The sequence below is a fragment of the Nycticebus coucang genome, chromosome 8 (assembly GCF_027406575.1).
Source record: "Nycticebus coucang isolate mNycCou1 chromosome 8, mNycCou1.pri, whole genome shotgun sequence".
NCBI lineage: Eukaryota > Metazoa > Chordata > Mammalia > Primates > Lorisidae > Nycticebus > Nycticebus coucang.
The window spans coordinates 47,707,341-47,731,799 of NC_069787.1; the positions used below are offsets into that span (position 1 = coordinate 47,707,341).

Consider the following 24,459-nt stretch of genomic DNA (forward strand, 5'->3'; position numbering starts at 1 on the left):
GAAATAGTACAAAGTAAATTGATATTTAGAGATCAGCCTCAATGATAGATACGAGTGGAATAGAAGTCTGCTGAACTATTACTTTTAAAAGATTATGTTTCTATTGTAACTGGAATTTCTCTGCTGGGTTCTTGGTCTTAGAAATTTGAAAAATGAATTCACAGGCCACCACGACTAAGTGAAAGCATAGATTTTATTAGCAGTAAGAGAAAGGAAATAACCTGTAGTCCCAGGTACTCGGGAGGCTGGGGCAAGAGAATCACCTAAACCCAATAGCTAGAGGTTGCTGTGAGCTGTGATGCCACAGTACTCTACTGAGGGCAACAGAGTGAGACTCTGTCTCTTAAAAAAACAGGAAAGAGAGAAAGGAAATAGCAAAGCCCTCTGGTACAGTGGAGGGAGATCTTGATTGGGTAGCCCAGGTTTCAGATATCTAAGGATATATATGCAGCTTTTCCTACCCTGCAGGCAGAGGAGTCTGGGGAGATCAAATGTATGTCTAAAATATGTTTGGTGCCAGAGGCTTGTGGGCAGAGAAATTAGTATTAAAACTGCCATCATATAGGAATGTGGTCTATTTTTAGGCATTTACCCCTTCCCTGGGAGTGGTGGTTTACATGGTGATCCAACTGGTTTATGGGCCTGCTCATGCCCAGAAAATGGGGTCTCTGTTCAGCTCTAAGTGAAGGGCACTTGCATCACTATCTTGATGCTTTTTTTTTTGGTTGAGAGACAAATGGTGCTGTTGAATCTGACTTGTAGGCTTCAAATAATTTGATAGGATACACTTAATAAATATTCATTGAGAGAATTGACTGAGTTGACCAAAGTTGAAGTTTGAGAAAGAGATAGTATCAGTATATGGATTTCAATTTTAGCAAGTTAGTTTGAGGTAGCAGATGTTATATAGAAAGTTGGAAGGATGAGATTTGTTATTGAGAAAATGAGGGCTGCATTATGGATTGGATAGTTTTCAGACAGGGGAAGACTAGAAGCTGAGAAAAGGTGAATTTTCTGAGAGAAAAAGCTATGAAGAGAAAAGAGGGAAATTTAAGGATGAGTCATGAGTATGTTTACCAAATAGGTTTCATTTAGTTATCTATGGCCGTTGAACATTCATTTAAAAATTATGGCAGTCATAATATTGTTGATATTCTGTTTACAGAGCAAGATCTTTTTAGTACCAAAAATCTTGCCATTTTTTTTAAAGATTTATGCTTCAAAAGTCATTGTTGCTTTTCAAAAATTTTTTCTTCCAAATATTATATATCCAAATATAATATTATTTAAAGCTATAAATGCATTTTTTAATTAGAATATTTTGTAAAATCTTGTTTTTTTTTCCTTTCTATATGTCAATTCTGAAAGTTTGATTTCTGAGTATAGCTTAATTTTTGGTGTCCAGTTTTTGTGTGTTCATCATAAATAGGCATTATACTTATATATTTCGGTTGGAAATCCATAAGTATGTCATATAAAAATGAAAATTATGGTTATAGACATTATATGAAAGCTAGTTAATCCTAATATTAGTAACCATAATCTAAAACCTTTCAAATAAAATATTTTTTTCTTAAAAATAAAAGCTTACCAATAAGTAAATTTTTTTTCCACAGAGAGAATCATTACTAAAACAGTAAATAAATGACCTTGTAAAACGGAAGATTGCAGTAGATGAAGAAAATGCTTTTTTAAGGAAAGAATTCAGTGACTTGGAGAAGAAATTTAAAGATAAAAGTCAAGAAGTTAAGGTATGTTGACTTGTACATAGTTTTGTAGGACTGTTGCTTTGAAGTCCTGCTTTAAGCTTTGTGAGCCTTTGTGGCCCAGGAAGTGACAGGCTTGGAGGAAAAATTGCCTTAGGCCCTGCTATACATTACAGTTTTTTCACATGCAGAAACTCTGATAAAGATGCTTTAAAGCTAGAACTCCAAGCTTTATAACTGTCAGATAAATAGTTAATGATGGAAATGGAGCTAAGAAAGTAGGAGTGTGAATATGTGGCTTCTTGTAATTAGATTCTGATGGGACTGTCATTATTAATTGATAATACCCAGGTCTGGGAGGATATGTCTGTGTGGGTCTCAAAAATAGCTGGGGACAGCATCAAAGGCAGCTTGATCAATTAATGGGCTCTTTGCCAATGTGTACTCATCAAAGCTGTCATCCAGTGAAAAAATATGACCCATCCACCTGCACGAAAAGAGGCCAATAAAAGTACACAGGTGACCTTGGCTATCAAATATAGAAGAAGCTGCTATGAGGGTAAAACTGCACAGTTTATATTTGCTGATTAGTTCTCACATTTTTTTCATGTTTTGGTGGGTTTTTTTGTTTGTTTATTGGCCCTTCTGGTACTGTTCTACAGGACACAAAGGAGTGTGTACAGAATAAAGAAGAGCAAAACAGACTAGTTATAAAAAATCTGAAGGAGGAAAATGAGAAATTAAGTACCCGCTGCACTGACTTGCTAAATGACCTGGAGAAACTGAGGAAGCAAGAAGCACACTGGAGAAAAGAAAAATACAGCATTGATGCAAAAATAAAGGTATACAACAAGAATGGAATCCACGCTGCTTGTTTGGATCTAACTTCTTGTAGGAAACTTAAAACATGTTATTTTCTTTAAATAACAACTTATATATTCAAATCCACCAGTGGGGACTAGCATTAATTTATATTCTTTCACTTAAGACCCACAGCTTTTTAAAAATTGATGTTGCAAAGCAGGAAACTGACTTCAAATAGTTATCCTAAAATGTAATCATTAAAAAGTAAAGGCTATTGCATTTTGAAATAAAATGTGTTTTGAAAAAACATATTTAGAGTCCTGGGTTTTGACTTTTTTAAATTTATAATTATAGCTAGAATTCATTGCAATATGGTATTGACTTTAATCCCAGGTCCTTTAAAAAAATAAAGTATAAAAAAAATTGAAAAAAAAATCGTAGTTCTCAGATGATGCTTTCTTTGGCTTTAAAGGGCCTTATTCAAATAAAAATTTGAATAATAAATTTTATTTTTATAGAAGATAAAAGTTATAATAAATCATCATAATATTCCTACATCTTTTTTTAAAGGCTAATCAAATGAAACCATGGGTTTTTCTATCCTTTTTGATCAGCATTTTTCCAAAATAATACTTTTTTGCGGCATTCTCTTTGTCTTATGAGGAGTTTTGCTCATTTCTTTTCCCACCAAATTTCGGGTTTCTTTCTTACCATAAATTTTGTTGAAAAGGTCAGAAACAAATGGTAGTGGTGGTAAATATACGCATGTACTTTTAAAAATATATAAATACATGTGTATGTACAGCTATTCAACACATAGAGATAGTTGGCTCTTAGTGTCCGTGGGTTCTGCTTTGGTGAATTCAGCCAAAATGGGTTGAAAGTATTTGGAAAAAAATAATAAAAAATAACTATGTAATAATTAAAATTAATACAAATAAAAATATAGTATTACAACTACTTACATTGTATTAGATATTATAAATCATCTAGAGGTGGTTTAAAGTATATGGGAGGATATGGGTAGGTTCTACACAGGTACTCTGGCATTTCCATAAAGGACTTGAGTGTCTGAATTTTGGTATCTGCAAAGGGTCCTAGAACCAATCCTCCTTGGATACTGAGGGACACCTCAGTGGATGTGTGTGTGTATGTGTATGTGTGTAAATATTTAAGATAGGGGAGAAGGATATGTCTTTTTGATTGTGTAAATCAATCCATTGCAGATATTTCAGGCAGTATCTTAAATCTGTTAGTGCACGATCAGAGAATGACTGAGCCTGAGCCAGAGCCATTGAGATAAATGAATTTTGGTGCATTTGTTTTCTTAATTTTATATCAGTTTCTACTTCTCTACATCCTTCAAACAGTTTGGTATGTGATAAGGGTAAGTGGTACTTGCTTTTGTTAATTTACAGCTATATGAGTATTTGATGATAATTTTTATTTCCTTATATTCATTCAAATAATCAGTTCTGTGATATCCAATGACTTTTTACTTATGTGACATTTTTTTCTATTGAGGTGTTTGTCTTTTTCTTATTTATTCATAAGCATTTTTTATTTTGGATACTGATGCTTTATTTTATATATTACAAATATGCCTCCTGTTTTTTGAACCTTATGTAAGGTGAATTGAACTTTCAAAAGTTTGTGAGTTTGTATAAAATCAAATTTATTATTTTCTTCTCTAATGTTTTTACTTTAGGAGCTATATATAACTAAGTGTTCTTTACTTCAGAGTCTTAATTAAGAATTCATTTTTGAGTATGATGTTCCATGTCACTTACTCAATAGTTTACTGATTTGTGATGCAGTCTCACAGATCCAAATTTCCTTGCGTATGTGAGAAATTCCTCATGCGTGTTCCACATCATTTACTCAATAATTTACTGATTTGTGATTCAATCTCACATCTCTGTATTTCCTATTATTTTTATGGTTTTAGGTATTTTGGTTATATAATTTGACTCACTGTTTGGCAGGAAGTCTATTTTTTCTTTTGTTCCTTTGTTTTTTAAGAGATAGGATTTCTCTGTTTTGCTCAGGCTGGAGTACAATGGTGCAGTCATAGCTCACTGCAGCCTCAACCCCCTGAAATCAAGTGGTCTTCCCATCTCCACCCCTTGAGTAGCTAGAACTATAGGTATATACTACTATGACTTTAGTTTTAAATTTTTATTTTTGGGGGGAAGACAGGTTCTCACATTGATAGAGCTGGTCTTAAATTCCTGGCCTCAAGTGATCCTTTTACCTTGGCCTCCCAAAGTGCTCGGCTTATAGGCAATGGCTACTGTGCCTAAGTGGAAGCCTACGTTTTTATTCATTTCTTTGTAAGTCAAAAGCCCTGTATTTCTTCATTAGGTTAGAATACTAAGAATCATTTTTATTAGTTTTAGTGAAAAGTTAGAAAGCAGATGGGAGGTATACTGAATTATGAATTAATTTTGAGGGAATTGTTAGAAAGCAGATGGGAGGTATACTGAGGTATACTGAATTATGAATTAATTTTGATTAATTAATTAATCAATGCCCAGCTATTTTTTGTTATAGTTGTCATTGTTGTTTAGCTGGCCTGGGCAGGGTTTGAACCCGCCACTCTTGGTGTTTGTGGCTGGCACCGTAACCACTGTGCTATGGGTGCCAAGGCTGTACGTACTTTTTCATTTTTCTAAGTTGTACAATTACATTGTCTTGTCAGTAAGAAAACTTTGCATCCTTTCTTTGCAGTAAGAAAGCTTTTTTAGAAGAAATAGAACTCACATGCTATATACTTAATCTATTTGAAATACAAAATTCAGTAGTTTTTAAATTATGCACAAAATTGTAAAATCATCACTACTTTTTCTCCCTACATCTACATATATTTTAAGTATATACCTAGGAATGAAATTATTAGCTCATATAGTAACTCTGTTTTTAAGCTTTGGTGGAACTGTAAACCTGTACGTAGATACAACATAACCATTTTATGTTCTGAACAGCCATGTACAGGGATTCGATTTCTTCATTCCTAGTCAACACTTATTATTATCTCCTTTTTTTTTCTTATAGCTGCCCTCATGGATATGAAGTGATAGCATATTGTAGTTTTCATTTGCATTTTCTTTCTTTCTTTTTTTTTTTTTTTTTTTTTTGAGACAGAGTCTCAAGCTGTCTCCCTGGATAGAGTCCTGTAGCATCACAGCTCACAGCAACCACAAACTTCTGGGCTCAAGCGATTCTCTTGCCTCAGCCTCACAAGTAGCTGGGACTACAGGCACCTTCCACAACGCCCGGCTATTTGTTGTTGTTGTTGTTGTTGTTGTTGCAGTAGTTGTCATCGTTTTAGCTGGCCTGGGCTGGGTTCAAACCCGCCAGCCTTGGTTGTATGTGGCTGGCACCCTACTGACTGAGCTACGGGTACCACCTGATTTGTATTTTCTTTATGGCTAATGATGTTGAGCATCTTTTCATGTATTATTGGCTATTTATATACCTCTCAGCAATGTCTATCCAAATCCTTTTCATCTATGTATACTGGATACAAGTTCCTTATCAGATCTATAAATTAAAAATATTTTCTCCAGGGGTGGTGCCTGTGGCTCAAAGTGGTAGGGCGCCAGCCCCAAATGCCGGAGGTGGCGGTTTCAAACCCAGCCCTGGCCAAAAAACTGCAAAAAAAAAGAAAAAATATTTTCTCCAATTTTGTGTGTTATTTTTTTCTTTCTTGATTCTTCTCACTTGCTCCATCACCCAGGCTGGAGTGCTATGGCCCAGTCATAATTCACTGTAACACTGACTGCTGAGCTTAACTGATCCTCTTGCCTCAGCCACCTAAGTAGCCAGCACTGTAGGCAGTTGCTACTCATTGCACCAGACCTTGATGGTGTTCTTTAAAACAAAAAAGTTTTTCTTTTTTACTTTCTTTTTTTTTTGAGACAGAGAGTCTCACTTTGTCACTTGTGGTAGAGTGCCATGGCATCATAGCTCATAGAAACCTCAAACACTTGGGCTCAAGTGATTCTCTTGGCTCAGCCTCCCAAGTAGCTGGGACTATAGGCGCCCACCACAACGCCTGGCTATTTTTAGAGATGGAGGTCTCGTTCTTGCTCAGGCTGGTCTCAAACCCATGAGCTTAGGCAATCCACCTATCTCAGAGTGCTAGGATTACAGGTATGAGCCACTGTGCCTGGCCCAAAAGTTTTTCATTTTGATGACACTTTATTTATCAGGGTTTTTATTTATTTATTTATTTATTTATTTGGCATTGCTTGTGCTTTTGGTGTCAGATTTAAGAAATCATTGCCTAACCAAAGGTTGTGAATATTGACAACTATGTTTCCTTCTAAAGTTTATTGTTTTGTGTCTTAGGTTCTTTGATTTATTTTGAGTTAGCTTTTTAATATGGCGTGAAATATGAATCTAACTTAATTCTTTTGTGTTATTCTGTTGTTACAGTACCGTATCTTGAAAAGATGATTCTTTTCCCCCAAAGAAAATGCAAAGACATTTTTATTGAGTATCAATAAAAATAGGGTTTAGACCAAAGTTCTGTTCCTTCATCTATGTAGATCTATCCTTGTGTCTTTGTCTTTATTGCTGCAGTTTTGTAGCAAGTTTTCAAATTAGAATGTGTAAGAAATCGGGCTGGGCGAGTATTTTATGAGGAGGAACCCCCGGGCAATTGAAGCAGCTTCAAAAATACACTACTGGGACTTGATCAAACTAAAAAACTTCTGCACAGCCAAGAACACAGTAAGTAAAGCAAGCAAACAGCCCTTAGAATGGGAGAAGATATTTGCATGTTATGTCTCTGACAAAGGTTTAATAACCAGAATCTACAGAGAACTCAAACGCATTAGCAAGAATAGAACAAGGGATCCCATCGCAGGCTGGGCAAGGGATTTGAAGAGAAACTTCTCTGAAGAAGACAGGCACGCGGCCTTCAGACATATGAAAAAATGCTCATCATCTTTAATCATCAGAGAAATGCAAATCAAACTGCTTTGAGATACCATCTAACTCCAGTGAGACTAGCCTATATCACAAAATCCCAAGACCAGAGATGTTGGCGGGGATGTGGAGAAAAGGGAACACTTTTGCACTGCTGGTGGGAATGCAAATTAATACATTCCTTTTGGAAAGAGATATGGAGAACACTTAGAGATCTAAAAATAGATCTGCCATTCAATCCTGTAATCCCTCTACTGGGCATATACCCAGAAGACCAAAAAGCACATCATAACAAAGATATTTGTACCAGAATGTTTATTGCAGCTCAATTCATAATTGCTAAGTCATGGAAGAAGCCCAAGTGCCCATCGATCCATGAATGGATTAATAAATTGTGGTACATGTACACCATGGAATATTATGCAGCCTTAAAGAAAGATGGAGACTTTACCGCTTTTATGTTTACATGGATGGAGCTGGAACATATTCTTCTTAGTAAAGTATCTCAAGAATGGAAGAAAAAGTACCCAATGTACTCAGCCCTACTATGAAACTAATTTAGGGTTTGCACATGAAAGCTATAACCCAGTTACAACCTAAGAATAGGGGGAAGGGGGAAAGGGAGGGGAGGGAGGGGGGAGGTGGGTAGAGGGAAGGGGATTGGTGGGATTACACCAGCGGTGCATCTTACAAGGGTATATGTGAAACTTGGTAAACGGTCTGTAAAGCTAGTGAATGATGCCCCATGATCATATCAATGTACACAGCTATGATTTAATAAAAAAAGAAAAAAAAAAAACAAATTGGAATGTGTGTCCTCCAAATTTATTTTTCTTTTTCAAGATTGGTTATTCTGAATCTCTTGAATTTTAGTAAGAATTATAGAATCAGACTTTCTGTTTTTGCAAAAAAAAAAAATCCAGCTGAGAAAAGAATTTTTTTGAGACAAAAATCTCACTTTGTTGCCCTCAGTAGAATGCCGTGGCATCATAGTGCACAGCAACCTCACACTCCTAGGCTCAAGTGATTCTCTTGCCTCAGCCTCCTGAGTAGCTAGGACTATAGGTACCTGCCACAACACCTGGCTATTTTTTTTTTTTTTTTGTATTTTAGAGACGGGGTCTAGCTCTTGCTCAGGCTGGTCTCAAACCCGTGAGCTCAGGCAGTTCACCTGCCTTGGCCTCTGAGAGTGCTAGGATTACAGGCGTGAGCCTCCGCACCCAGCCCCCAGCTGAAATTTTGATAGAGATTACATTGAATCACTAGATCAATCTGGGGAGTATTGCCATCTGAATAAGTGTTCTGATCCGTCAACGTTATTTCTTTCATTTATTTAGGTTGTCTTTATTTTTTTTTTTCAGTTTCATAGTTTTCAGAGTTTAAGTTTGCACTTCTTTGGGTAAATGTATTCATGAAATTTTATTTTTCAATCAATTGTTTCTTAAATTTTATTTCAGATCTTCCATTCCTAGTGTATAGATACACAATTAATCTTTGTATATTGATCATGTATACTACAAGTTTTTTGAAGAGGTTTAGTATAATTCTGATAGTTTTTTAGTAAATTGCTTAGGATTTTCTGCATATTTTATGCATCTGCAAGTAGAAATAGTTTTACTTGTTCCTCTCCAATCTATATGCTTTTTATTTAATTAGTTTATGTTACCCTGGCTAGAACCACTGGTACAATGTTGAATAGAAAAGGAAAGGGAAGACATTGTGTCTTGTTTCTGATTTCTCTGATTTCAAGGGTGGGAAAGCATTCGCTCTTTCATCCTCAAGTATGATACTAGCTATGAGTTTGTTTTGTTGATGTTACTATATTAAATTGAAGTTTCCTTCTATATTCCTATTTTGGTGAGTTTTTTAATTAGGAAGGGCATATTGAGTTTTGCTATGCTTTTTCTTGCACCTATTGAAACGATCATGAAGTTTCTGTCTTTCATTTTATTGGTATGGTGTATTACATTGATTTTTGAATGTTAAATCATACTTACATTATTGGGATATCTTTATCTTTTTTCTAGCTTTGGTATTAGAATAAGGCTGTTCTTAAAAAAGAGGGAGTTTTCCACCTCTTCTAGCTTTTAGGAGATTTTGAGAGGGACTGGCATAAATTCTTTAAATGTTTGGTAGATTTCTGTGTAGCGAGGTTTCAATAGCTGATTCAGTCTCTTTTTGTTTCTTCTTGAGTCAGTTTAGGTAATCTGTATATTTGTCCATAGATGCTATTTGTCCAGTTCAAAGATTATCTGATCTGTTGATATACAATAGATTATAGCATTTTCTAATAATACTTTTTATTTTTGATGGTTGATATTAGTGCTCTAACTTTGTTCATGATTTCAGTTATTTGCATCTTTGTCTCTATTGTCAATCTAGCTAAGGGTTGCCAATTGTGTTGGTCTTGTCAAAGAATCAACTTTAGTTTTAATTGATTTCCTTTATTTTTATTTTTCACCTTTTTTTTTTTACAATTTCTATTCTGATCTTTGAGTAAGTGTTCTGATCCATCAACATGTTATTTCTTTCATTTATTTAGGTTGTCTTTTTTCAGTTTCGTAACTGAAAAATAATGTGTCTTTATTTTTTTTTTTAGTTTTATTATTTTCTTGTATCTTTGGGTTTAATTTGCTATTCTGTTTTTGACCTCAAAGTACAAAGTTAGGTTATTAATTTGAGATACTTTTTTTTTTTTTTAATGCAGACAATAATAGCTGTAAACTTCCTTCTGAACAGCTGCCTTGCTGTTTTTGTATGTTGTGTTTTTGTTTTTACTCATCTGGAAACATTTTATAAATCCCTTGGATTACCTTTAATTCATTGGTTGTTTGAGTGTGGGTTAATTTCCACATATTTGTGAATTTTCCTTTATTACTTCTGCTGTTAGTTTCTAGTTCCATTCCATGTGTTCAGAAAAGACTTTATGTTCTGGCGTATGTTCCATATGTACTTGAGAATAATGGGTATTCTGCTGTTTGGGGATAGAGTAGGCCTCTTAGGTGTACTTGGTTTATAGTGTTCTTTAAGACGTCCATATCCTTATTGACCTTCTGTGCAGATGCTTTATCCGTCATTTAAAGCGGGGTATTGAATCTCCAACTATTGTTATATAATTTCCTGTTTCTCCCTTTAATTGTTACATGTCCTTGATGAATTGAATTTTTGACAAGTATACATGTATTTTGCTCTCCTTGCTATCTTGTGACCATTTTTGACTTAAAGTCTGTTTGTCTGATATTGTATCTACCGTTATTTTGGTTTCTATTTGCATGGAGTATCTTTTTTTATTCTTGTACCTTTAACCTGTTTGTGTCTTTGAATTTGTATGGTTGTATAATGTTTTCTTTATTGATTCTGCCAATCTTTTGTTTTTGAGTGGAGAGATGAATCATTTACATTTGAAATAATTACCCCATTTCCCCAAAAATAAGACATCCTCCGAAAATAAGACCTACTTACAGGAAAGATAAGACGTCCCCTGAAAAGAAGACCTAACGCATCTTTGGGAGCACACCTTAAAATAAGACACTTTCTTATTTTTGGGGAAACAGGGTACTAATATGGAATAACAAACTCATGCCATTTTCTTATTTTTTCTCTGTATATATTACATCTTTTTTGTAGATCATTTCTTCTGTTATTACTTTTATTTGTGTTGATGGTTTGTAGTGACACATTGTAATTCTTTTTTAATATTTTTGTGTATATTCTATTGATAATTTCTTTGTGGTTACCATGGTGGCTACAGATACCGTCCTGAATTTATAGCAGTCTAATTTTTATTTGATACTGAATATCTTTAATGGGATATAAAATAATTTGATTCTATATAGCTCTGCCCCTCCACTTTATGTTATTGTCACAAATTACATTTTTATATGTTCTTTGCCCAGTGACACAGATTGATACATGTTTTATGTATGTCTTTGAAATCACGTAGGAAATAAAAAGTAGAGTTAGAAGTCAAGAAGCCAAATATATAACAACATTGGCTTTTATATTTGCCCACATATTGATATTTATCTTTACTGGAAATCTTTTCTAAAAAAATATATTTATTTATTTTTTGAGAGCAAGTCTTTCTCTCTTACTTGGGCTAGAGAGCAGTGGCATCCCCATAGCTCACTGAAACTTCAAACTCCTAGGCTCAAGTGATTATCCCGCTTCAGTTTCCTATGTAGCTGAGGGTACAGGCACATGCCACTAGGTCCAGCTAATTTTTCTATTTTTTGTAGAGGTGGGGTCTTTCTCTTGCCCAGCCTGATCTTGAATTTCGTGGCCTTAGTCAATCCTCACACTGCTGCCTATTAGAGTCCTGGGATTACAGGCATGGGGTCACGGTGCCTGGACAGAAATCTTTATTTCTTCATATGGTTTGGAGTAACTGTCCTGCTTTTTTTTGTTTCAGTCTGAAGGACTCCTTTTAACATGTCAGGTAGGGCAGCTCTAGTGATAATGAATTCCCTCAGCTTTGTTTATACATGGCTAGCTACGATTCTGGATGGGTGTCTTAGTTATAGATATCCTTAGTGTGGTGGTTTTCCCAATTGTTAGTTATTCGTAGGCTTTACTGGTGTACTATATGCATTGGGCAGATACCCTGTCTCTTGTTGACAAGGGAAGATTGAGATCTTTGAAATCCTTTCTCTTTCCTAGCCTTGTGGTCTTCTTAACAGTGTGAATTTTATTGGCATGCCCAGTTACAACTCTGAAATAGTAGTAGCTCATTCTTATGGGTAAAAGTCAGCTATGCCCTGTGTGATTGAGTCATAAATGCTGTTATAGACTGTACAGATTGTCCTCCCTGCCAGTAGGTGGCAAATTCAGAAAGATCCACCTTTAGTATTGTTTTGGGGACCTATAACTAATTCTAGTCCATCAGAAGAAGTAATAAAAGCTAGCTTGGCTGGGGGTCTAGGATCTGTTCTCAAGTTGCTGCAGAAAGCCACTGGGGAAGGACTAAAGTGGCCCTGCCAAGCCAGAAAATCTACTTGTCAGGTAGAGGCCATCTGGGGTTCACAGACCGGCTGCTGGGATTGGGTTTCACTCTTCTTCCTCCTCCTGTATCTCAAGGTCTTCTTCTGGCTTCTGATTTCAAGCTGCAGTCCAAAGTAGCTGAGCTTACCAGCAGTGGTGCCACAGGTTAGGAGCTTCCCTGCCTAGGATCCTATCCTGGACTGAAAGTGTAGCTTTTTCTGAACCTGGGAAGGGTTCTCTACTATGGTGTTGCAGCTTAGACCCTCATTGCACTGTCCTTTCAGTTTTGCTTGTGTGGGCTCTTTTGCCTCCCAAGATTAGTTCACAAATTTCTCCTCCATGCCCCCAAGCAACACTATTGACTCCTGGTAGAGAGGATCTGGCTTGCAGGCCTGTTTCCTGGTCCTCTAAGTTCAGTCCTTGATCATGCCAGGGAAAAGCATGCTGGTTCTGAGTTGCCCATGGAGTGTTCAAGCAGGTTTAATATCCCCTCGCTTTGAAGTATGCCCTGCTCTTCTGGAGCAGCTGGGCAAGTGGTACCTGGGAAGGCTGGCAGGCAGGGGGCTTGGAGTCAGTTCTAGTACCCATGGGTCCACTGCTGGTTTTTAAGGTGAAAGGTGTGAGCCCTACTCTGGGAGCCTCAGTGTTTAGTGGACACACCAACACAGGAGAAGCAGTTGCTCCTGGGAACCCTGGGTCAGTTGTCCCTTGGGGTACCTGTGCTGCTCAGCAGCAGTGGGCAGGGTATGAGGGTGAGGAAGGAGTCTTGAGAGCTGGCAGCCTGCCTGGAATGTTCAAACTCTGAGATCACACATCCCCCCAGACCCAGTGGCCCATATGGCTACTGCAGTCTAGGCCAGAATCAGGAAATGTTTATGTGGGGAAGGGATACAAAATCACAAGGACTGGACCTCCCTTGGGAGGACAGAGGCAGACAACGGTGGAGAAGCAGTATGGCACCTGGCATCCCAGCTCAGGTCTGTGGTAACCAGCTGATGGGGCTGGTATCCCACTGCTCTGTCTTTAAGAAGCTCCCACTTCATTGGTAGCAGCAAGCTTTGGGGTTTATAATGGTAGAAAAGCTCTTTAGCAGCTCTGGGGGGGCTGCTTATTAGTTACTAGTGTGTTGCCCTAACTCCATCTATTTTGGGCAAGTGAACCAGACTTACTCCATTTTGTTAAGAGCTTGCCCTGCCTCCCCCACCCCCTTTTATAACCAAAATAGCCCCTTGAACAAGCAGCAACCCTGCAAAAACAGGAAGGAAATTTAGCTGAGAGCTGCCAAATCCTGTGACAACTGAAAAAATCTTGTGGAAACCACAGTACTGTCACAAGTCTGTCTGGTCTGTCTGTGTGTAGTTTTTGACCCTCTGTAAGATCCCTCCCCATAGCTCTAACCTTGCAGACATTAGATTCTATAAAATTCTGCTTACGCTAGGACTTTCCATCCCCTGCTTGAAATGCCATATAAAAACTTTGCACCCCTACTTCAAGGGGGTCAAGAGACTTTGTGTGTGAGCCTGCTCTTGACTGGCTGGCCCAATAAAGGACTCTTGCTTAATTTGAAATCAGTGTGCTGGCATTTGTCTATAATTCCACTGCTGGCCGGTACAACATTAGAAGCATGAAGAGGAGAGAAACAAAATCTCCACTTACCCTCGCTACAGGACTCTAAATTTCTTGCATTTGTTCTCTGTTGATATCTTGCTCTTTGGTCTGCTCTGCAGCTTCTTCCCATGGAATCTCTAGTAGTTCCTGGCAAATTTCTTTCAGAATTATACTTGAGATGTGTTTTTGTCAGGTAAAACTTTTCCTTCTTTCTGAGATGGTCTGGCAATTACCTGTCTCTGGTCAGCTATCTTGTACATGAAGTCCTTGATGTCTGTGCAATAACATTATGTCTAAAAAACAATGTATATATCATAATTAAAAAATACAGTATTTCTGACAAATGCTAACCATTATCTGTGTCTTCATCAAGTTGTCATCTTTTTGCTATGGATAATCTTGCCTTATTTTTGATGGCTGCTAACTGCTTAGGGTGGTGTTTGGTGAAGGTGAGGTGGCTGTGGTAATTCTTTTTTTTTTTTTTACCCTTTAATCCCTTTTTATTTTCAACTTAATTATTGAATTTAATTTGTTATGGATTTGATAGTTAATTTTAGAAGCATAATGAATTATTCACATTTAAATGAATAAGAAGAAGTAATATCCAGGAATGAGGGTTTAAATATGTATAGTATTTGATGAAAACACATTATCTATCATTTCTCAAAAACAAAATAGAAACATTCTCTTTGCCTTTGAAACGCTTTACATCTTGCCAATCTTATCATCTCTTTTAAAATCACAATCTAAATGCACTGTTCTTTTATTTGTAACAAACATGCCGATAAGTATTTAAAAGAAAAAAAAAAAAAACAGGTTCTGGAGTATAATTTGGACATATGTAATTCTGGAGAATGAGTTGTGGAAAGGTAGAACAAAGTATTCCCTGCCAAAATTCTGAGAATTTATAATTTCCTCCCCCATGTAGTGAATCTTTTCTTATCCTTTCAATACCTCTCTATAAAAATTGAAAAATCGATTTACTTCACATTTCAGTTTTTCTGTTTCGTTTTCTTTCTTTCTTTCTTTCTTTCTTTTTTTTTATTAAATCATATCGGTGTACATTGATATGATCATGGGGCATCATACACTAGCTTCACAGACCGTTTGACACACTTTCATCACACTGGTTAACATAGCCTTCCTGGCATTCTCTCAGTTACTGTGTCAAGACACATTCCACATTTACCAAGTTTCACATATACCCTTGTAAGATGCACCGGAGGTGTAATCCCACCAATCCTCCTCCCTCTACCTATCTCCCCCCCTCCCTCCCCTCTCTTTCCCTCCTCCCCCTATTCTTAGGTTGTAACTGGGTTATAGCTTTCATGTGAAAACCCTAAATTAGTTTCATAGTAGGGCTGAGTACATTGGGTACTTTTTCTTCCATTAAGCTTTTCACACTAATTGACTTTTCTTTATGAAGGATTTTTCATGGCATGCTGTTGATAGCATTTTATCTGCAGTAGAACTTCAAAAATTAGAATCAATCCTGCCAAAACTTCAGCTGTCTTGTAAATTAAAGTTACGGAATATTCTCAGTTTTTTGTTACCATTTGAACAGTGTTCACAGTATCTTCACCGGAATATATGCCATCTCAAGAAAATGGTTTTGTTTTTTATGTCATAAAAAGCAATTCTCATTTATTGAATGTTAACATGATACTGGAGCAATTCAGTGACATCTCAGACTCTACTTTTAATTCTCTTGATTTCCTACAACATCTATAATTATTTATTCCATGGTAATCTTGAACCCCTCAAAGTCATCCTTGAGGGTTGGCATCAAATTCTTTCAAACTCCTGTTAATGTTACTATTTTGACCTTCTCTCATGAATTACAAATGTTCTTAATAACAGATCAGATCCTTCAAACATTTGGTTTCATATTCTAGAATGTGAATCTTTCTTAATCCATGGGCTGTAAACTGATACTGTGTTACCTGGCATAAAAAAGCATTAATCTTTTTATAAATGACAATCAGAGCTCTTGGGTTAACTAAGATATTGTCAATGGCAGTAGTATTTTTAAAGTAATCTTTTTTGTGAGCAATAGGTAATAACAATCTGTTTTAAATACTGTATTCAGCAAAGCATGCTGTATACAGAGGTACTGATATATAGGCATTATTCTTCTATTTGTAGAGCCAGGAAGTGTTATTTAGCATAATTCTTAAAGGTCCTATGCGTTTTGGAATAGGAAATATTGCATGGTCTTCGACTTAAGTCACCAACTGCCTTAGCCCATAACAAGAGAGTTAGAAAGTTAACAAGTTAACTTATTTTACAACAAGTTAAATCTTGTTAAGCTTAGAAGGCAGGGATTTACTTCTCTCCAGCTGTGAAAGTCATAGATGGCATCTTCTTTTAATAGAAGGTTGTTTTGTCTGCATTGAAAATCTTAGTTACATCTTCTAGACAACTTGCTGTAGCTTCAACATCAGCACTTGCTGCTCAACCTTGTACTGGTTTTTTTTTGTTTGTTTGTTTTTTGAGACAGTCTCACTTTGTCGCCGTGGGTAGAGTGCTGTGGTGTCACAGCTCACAGCAATCTCCAACTCTTGGGCTTAAGTGATTCTCTTGCCTCAGCCTCCCAAGTAGCTGGGACTATTTTCTTAGCCTGCCACAATGTCCGGCTATTTTGGGGATGCAGTTGGTATTGTTGTTTACCTGGCCTGGGCCTGAACCCAGCAGCTTTGGTGTATGTGGCTGGTGCCCTAATCACTGTGCTGTGGCCGCCGAGCCTCAGCCTTGTACTTTCATGTTTTATACATGGTATCTTGCCTTAAATCTCGTGAATGAACTCCTCCAAACAATTAGAACAGTAACAGCAAAGATTACAGATTACCATAAAAGATACAATAATATTGGAAAAATTTGAAATATTCCTAGAATTACCAAAATGTAATACAAATAAACAAAGTCCACACGTGCTGTTAGAAAAAAATGCCTCTTGATAGACTTGCTTATTGCAGGGTTGCCTCAACCCTTTAATTTATAAGAAGTGCAATGTCTTGTGAAGCACAATAAAGAACTATGGTAAAACTAAGTATACCTGTATATGATACAAGATTTTTTTTAGTATAATTATTTTATATGTGGATATCCAGTTTTCCCAACACCATTTGTTGAAAAGATTGTCTTTTCTTCATCCAACGGTCTTGGTATCCTTTTTTAAAATTTATTTTGCTACATATATGAGAGTTTCTTTCTAGGCTTTCTATTGTATATATTAGTCTCTTATCTGGATTTTTCTCTCCCAGTACCACACTGTTTGGATTACTGTAGCTTTTTAATAATTACAGAATCAGGGAATATAAGAACTTCAACTTTATTGTTCTTTTTAAAATTTGTCTTAGCTGTTTAGGTTTTCTTGAGATTCTGTATGATTTTTAGAATTGATTTTTCCATTTTTAAAAAAATGGTAATGGGGATTTTTGGTAAGGATTGTATTGAATCTACAGATCACTGTGGGTAGTATTGACATCTTAACAGTATTAAGTCTTCCATTTTAGTAACACTCTATTTCTTCCCATTTTTCATGTCACCTTTAATTTCTTTCTGTAGTGTTTTGTAGTTTTCGGTATATATGCCCTTTACCTCTTTGGCTAAGTTTTCTCTTAGGTATTTTATTCTCTTTTATGCTGTTGTAAGTGCGTTTTTTTCTTAGTGATTTGTTTTAGTTTTTGTTTCTTGGATTGATCATTGTTAGTGCATGGAAACACAACTGATTTTTGTATTTTAATTTTGTGTCCTGTATCTTTGCTGCGTTTGTTTATTAGTTCCAACAGTTTTTTCCATGGAATCATGATTAGCATTTTCTACATATAAGATCATTTTGTCTCTGGACAGAGATAGTTTTACTTCTTTCATTCTTGTTTTGATGCTATTTATTTCTTTTTCTTGCCTTATTGCTCTGGCTTGCAGAGATGGTTTTTGATACAGCCAGTCTTTAAAAGTTTATAGCCTTCGAGGGCTCTACTAGCAGTGTTTTTTCCAGTTATCTGGTTGGCCTGCAGTTTATCTTGTTACTCTCATGAAGATCCCAGGTTTTCCTTAGTTTGCTAACAAATTCAGTTTTTCATAATATATAACATATAAAAAATATAAATATATTTATAAAATGTAAATATATTTCTCCACTGTCTGCTTCAAACAGAGTTAGTTTAATAGGGAAGAAATATCTTAGTTCTTTGTTCTTATTGCCTGCCTCTACTCTTAGGCACAATGTCTGAAGCACTGTTTTTAAGCTTGGGGTAGGAAAAATGAACCGCTTATTTCAAGTGACATTCATGCTTTACGAGTAGGGTGCTTGGTGAAATGATAGCTTTTTGTCTTCTAGTCTTGCCTCTTTCCATATTGAACCTCATGATTATGAATGATGTGGGATGAGTGTGATCATGATTAGTACCCAGATACTGTTGACCTCTGATACCCAGAGTAGAGCCTCTTCCCTACGAATGATCACTGAATGGTCAGGAGGTCAGGAACTAGGGAGAGAGGATTGTGATCGCCAGTGTCCTGCCCCTCCTATGGAAGATGTCTGTGTTGTTGGCTGTGTTTCTGTGAAGCTAAACTTGTAGTGGGCTGGTATCTTTAAATACTAGAGATTCTCACTGTTCCTAATGGACCTTTGTAGGTGTTATTAAATAAATGTTTCTTCATTTACTGTATGCCTTTGGGACAATTTTCAGATCCTTCAAACATTTGTTGTTTTTTTTTTTGTATATTTCATCAATTATGCTTTTTCTCTGGAGGTGTTATCTCCCTGAAGCTTCTCATGCTGCCATTTTGGTTGTGGAAACTTCATATATTGTTTCAAGTGAAATAAATACAATTTGATCCTTAGATATTTTTTGGTTGCAGTCTAAAATATATGTATTCTGATTTGTATATGTTGCAAACTATACAAATAATGACAGACTGACTTTTTCAGACCAATTTACTTAATGTTTTCTCAGTGATGGGAAAAGAGAGACAAGGACAGAAAAAAGATGAGAAGGAGCTGCTTTAAAGAAATGGGGAAATATTGTTGAAAAATCAAATTATTTCTTCCTTGAGAAGGCAAAGATTTAACTGTTGAAAAACTAAATATGCAGAGGTGATGGCTTCCTATTATGTTAGTTCAAATGATATGAATAGAATAATATATGCTGTTTTGTGAAAAAAACCCAAATTACAATCAAATATGTGGTGGGGAAGGCATTTTTAAGAGATATTAGACATTTTCTACCATCCCTGTGTTCTTTTGACTCAAAAAGATAAAGGAATGATACATATGATAGTATTTATAGTCAATAGAGTAGCAACTGTATCCAGTAAAAATGTTTGTTTTTTTGTATAATTGCAGTTAATTTAAGGAAATCACTGAATATTGGGTGCTGTTTTCTCCTTTAGAGGCTTTCATATTTCTAATTCCTAGAGGACTGTGTTTTAAGATGCTGCATACCGAATAGTTTAAACATGTATCAGGAAACCAAAAGGGCCATTTTATTTCTAAATTATGTCTAGTGAAAAAGTACCATTTGGTGTAAAGGGTTTTGAGAATGAAAGAGAAAGGATATTCTCAGATGGAAAGCTTCCAAAAGGAAAATAAAAGTCAAAGATTTACTGGAACAGAAGATGTATCCTAAACAATCTAATTACCCATTTTTGGTTAAGAAAAATTTGAGAGCACAGGACCTGGAACAAAGTTTATGTATCTTAGACCTTTGATCTCCACAAACAGGTTAGATACGAGTCTTCCAGTGCTCACTCTACCATGGTAATGATGAGACATCCTTAATTCTGTCCACACACTGAGTCAGAACATCAAAATGTCAAATTTTAAAAACTTTCTGAAACCCAAGAAATAGGTGGTTTTTGAGGTTGTTAATACAGGGAGAACTGTAGTGGGAGTGTCTTACCAAAGTTGTGAAATGAGTGGGGCTTTATAGAGAGAGAAACAAAAGCGGCCAGGTGCCTGCTGCCAAGTTTAGTGGGCTTTGGTTAAGCATGTGTTGCAGAAAGAAGTTGTGTCCTTTGTGATTTGGTGTATTTTATCGAATTTTTAACTTGAAGAAGTTGGATGAAGTGGGTTAGTCTCCTGACACTAAAGAGTAAGGGTTGGTGACAGGGTGTGGTTAGTGTAAGTTTGGAGAAAAGAATTTTACAGTTCTCCATATTCAACAAAAGTTTATTGGGTATAAAGTATGTGACTGGCACTACACAGTAACTCAGAAGCAACAGTTTAAAAATGCCTGTTTTTATAGAATTTATATTGTAGTGGTAAGAGGTATAAAACACATTAGCAATGAAAAAGTAAGCTGTGTTACATGGTGACAAATGGAATGAATGAAGACAAGTTTGGGAAGAAGGGTAGATAGATGTTTTTGGTCCTGGTTGGGTGGGTTTCTATTTAATCATAGTAGTACCGCTGGCATTTATTGGGCAGTTCAGCCTTTTCCCAAAGATGTAGAAGGATATTTTCATCTTTTATCAAATTTCAATATATATTATTTGGTCTGCTTCTGGATTATGTTTAATGTGTCTTTGGCCTATTAGTTTATCCCTCTTTGAGAATTGCATTTTAAATTTGCAAAGCTTATTAAAATTTTTTCTTCAGTAGGAACATTTTCTATTCTTTGTCCTATTTGAAAATTGTCTTAGTTTTGGCTTATTAGTAATAGGAATTTTAGCACTAGTAGCTAAGTTCAATAGCAAACCATTAGAATTTTTGTTAAAATTGCATTGTATTTTTAGATAAATTTGGAAAGAACTGATATGTTTATAGTAAGGATTCTTTCCATTCATGTACCTGGTATATCTTCCCGTCTATTTAGGTTATATTTCATATTTTTCAGTAAGATTTTATAACTATTGTACCTTGGTTTATAAGATTTATTTCTTGTTATTTTGTATTTCTTGTTGGTATTGTAAATGTTGTATTATATAGAAAAGCAATTAAGTTTTGTAGTCATCTTTTACTCTAATGTTGCTCAACTCTAGTTCTAAGTGTGTATTCTTTCTTTTATTTTTTTTTTATGTGTGTGTAAGATCTTATGGATAGCTAATAAGAGTATACTATTTCTGGGCGGCGCCTGTGGCTCAACGGAGTTAGGGTGCCGGCCCCATATGCTGGAGGTGGCGAATTCAAACCCAGCCCCTGCCAAAAACTGCAAAAAAAAAAAAAAGTATACTATTTCGCTTAACAATATATATTTAATATCCTTTCTCCCCCTCTTATTATGTTAGTTAAAACCTGTAGGACATTTTAAAATGTAAAGCAAGTTTTTCTTGATTTTTAATTAAAAATTGCACCATTAGTTATAATATTTGTAGATGTTTTTGGCATTCTTATTACCAAATTCAGAATTTTCTCTATATTCCTATTTTGTTGGCAATTAAAAAAAACATTCTGTAAAGGTGTTGTATTGTTTTAAAACTTTTTTTGGGAATCTATTGATTTGTTTATACTTTTTTCCTTTAATTTATTAATGTGATAAATTATATTAATAGATTTTCTTATGTTAAATCATCCTTGCATTTCTGGAATGATATAACTCTATAAATAAACACAAATTTTCTTTAGTATGGTATAACTTATTTTGGATTTTTGTGTCTATGTTCCTAAGTGATACTGCTCTGAAATGTTCCTTTTTTTGCACTGCCTTTTTCTGACTTTGATAAATAATTATGCAAATTGGATAAACAATTATGCAAATTTCATAAAGTAAGCTAGGAATTTCCATTTTAAATCCCGTATAACATTTCCTATAAAACTGGAGTTGAAATTTAAGAAGCTTTCAGGACCAGGCAAAGTGTTTTTGTGAGTAGATTTCATATATTTGGTTAAATGTATTGATATTTATTAAATTTTTAATTATCCTTTTGAAATTTTCTGTTTTTTCTACTTTTGAATTTTTAAATTTATAGTCAAATGGCTCAAAAATTGTACACTATCCAGTGGAAGCAATGAAAAATTTACTTTGACACTGTATTGTTATCAAGAAGCCTTCCTTCAGAGAGTTGTATTTTTGTTTTTTGCTCTGATGTCCCAACAGTGGAAACCCAAGATAGAATTCTGTGTGCCTTTAAGACTACCTGTACTTATGGGTCCACTTTCCTCCTTTGATTTCTCCCCTTCTGTGGTTATTGGTACAGTGAAGTTCTGCTATTTGTTTTATTCTAGCAATTTAAGTTTTTTATGAAAAGTTTTGTAGGTTTTAAGCTTATTGGGAACTTGTTCTAGTATTTTCTAATGACTTAAAAATATATATTATATTCATATGAAGCACACAACTGGATGATTGTCTTCAAACCAATCCCTTTCCTAATCTGCCCTATCACATTCATGGTAAATGGAATCCCTATTCACCTATATCACAGTTTTTCAACCTTTTTTAATCCCAAAGCACATTTGAACCAATAGTTAAACTTCCATGGCACACTTCAATTATGTAGATCAAAAACAGTAAAAATAAGAACATACTTGCTGGGCTTTGAACTTTTTTCAAAAATAATTTAATTAATGATCTTTAAAAAATTTCTAGGCACACCTAAGATCCTCTCATGCCATACCGGCGTGATGCAGCATACCCATTAAAAATCACTGACCTATTTGTTCAAGCCAACTCCCTGTGAGAAATCTTTGATTCCTATCTTTGTCTTGCTACCCCACAGCAACTTATCAACAGGTCCTATCCTTTCTACCTTCAGAATATATCTGAAATAGGACTCCTTGCCACCTGTTTTATGACTTGTCAGGCTACCAACAGCTTTGGTTGGATTATTTCATTAATTTTTTATTGATCCCTTTGCTTCTACTTTTGATACCAACTGTCACTTTTTTCACTTTGGGTGCCTGGTTGTTGCATTTTTGTTTCGTAATATTTATTTCATAAAATTTTAGTATGTTAAGTTTATTTATAGTTCTTTTGAAATGGTTTTGATATTTGCTAGGATAGTGTTTATTTTCTTTTGTTCACTTTGTTGACTGTCTTTTTGAATGTTAGACTTTCTAAGGGTTTATCTTGAGTGGGAATGTTTCAGTGTCCTCTATTTGTCCACATTAAGCACTTTTGAGGTTTCTGACATTGTTGGATACCCCAGTCTGGAACTACATGTTTTTCTTTGAGCCTGGGGGTTCTTGCCTCATTCTAATACTTGGCATAAGTAACATTGTATTTTGACATGAACAGCTTTAGATAGGTCCTATGTGTGCTGCTTTTAAAATTTCTTCTACATATGTAGGCCATAGTCTCAAATTTATTTTTTAATCTCTTTTTAAGAGATTGAGAACTCTTTTTTTACAAGTCTGTAGTTTCATTTTCTGAGTTTGGATTCTTCTACTAAGTATGTCAGTGCATTTAGTCTTAACTATTTCTCATTTGAAAATCTAGCCATCTCTCTATATAGTATGGCACAGAGATACAAAGGTATTTGCTTAGCTCTGACTTAGTATGTGTTTCAGATTCATCAGCATAGTTATTTTTGGTTTTGAGTATTTTAGGTTTTTTAAAAAGTCTTTTCTTCCTCTCTCCTCCTTTGCTCTCCTTCCTCTATCTGCCCACTTATGTGTATATCAATGCTTTTTTTGTGAATATATAGGAATATCTAGTGTTTTACCTAAACCTTTATGTTCATTTTTAGAAATAATGATTATATGGTGTTTATGTGGATATACTTTATTTAGATATAATACTTACTTAATTCTTCACAAAAGTAGTTAAAATTAATTCTATAATATATTATTTGAAAATATAACATCAAATTTTGCCACAAAGCCATGGTATTTTTTTGTTTCTGAAAAAAAATCCATGACTGATATAAAAATTATAGTTTGTGTCAAATTTTTTAAGTGAAAAATAAATCATTGAGTTTTTTCTCTGTCATTTTGTGAGATAGGTAACATAACAGAATTTTTATTTTATTTTATATTTATTATGTTTGCGTGTGACACAAGTTCTCTAATTTTAGGCCTTTGAAGACAGTTTATTTGAAGCAAAGAAAGAAATTGAAATATCACAGAGTAAATATAATGCCTTATCATTACAATTGAATAATAAACAGACTGAACTTCTTCAAAAGGATATGGATATTACCCTGGTCAGGCAAGTATATTCAACTTTTAATTTACATTACAGAAATGTCAGTAAGTATTTAGATTTATTATCAGTACCTCCAAAAGTAAATAATATGTTTTCTATGGGTATATGTGTTTGTGAATTGAAAATCTGGAATTATAAACATGAAATTGGGAATAGTTAACTGGAAGAATCAGGTTGTCCACAGAATTGGAACAGCGTAGTCAAAGAGTACCTTTGTTTCAGTGTTTAATAAGGACAATACATTAATTGATTGTTTTCTTTTAACATTTCTAGCTGTGTGTTATGTGATAATTGTTATAATGTACAATAATAACTGGGAAACAATTTTGACTTTTAAT

General features: G+C 35.1%; 1 long non-coding RNA gene across 1 annotated transcript; it reads left to right on the forward strand.

Annotated features, from left to right (window-relative positions):
- Positions 1–1,618: 1,618 nt before the first annotated feature.
- Positions 1,619–24,045, forward strand: LOC128592712 (uncharacterized). The gene is made up of 3 exons (XR_008381983.1): positions 1,619–1,751; positions 2,369–2,548; positions 23,991–24,045. It is a non-coding gene; the product is annotated as an uncharacterized LOC128592712 (long non-coding RNA).
- The last annotated feature ends 414 nt before the right edge of the window (positions 24,046–24,459 follow it).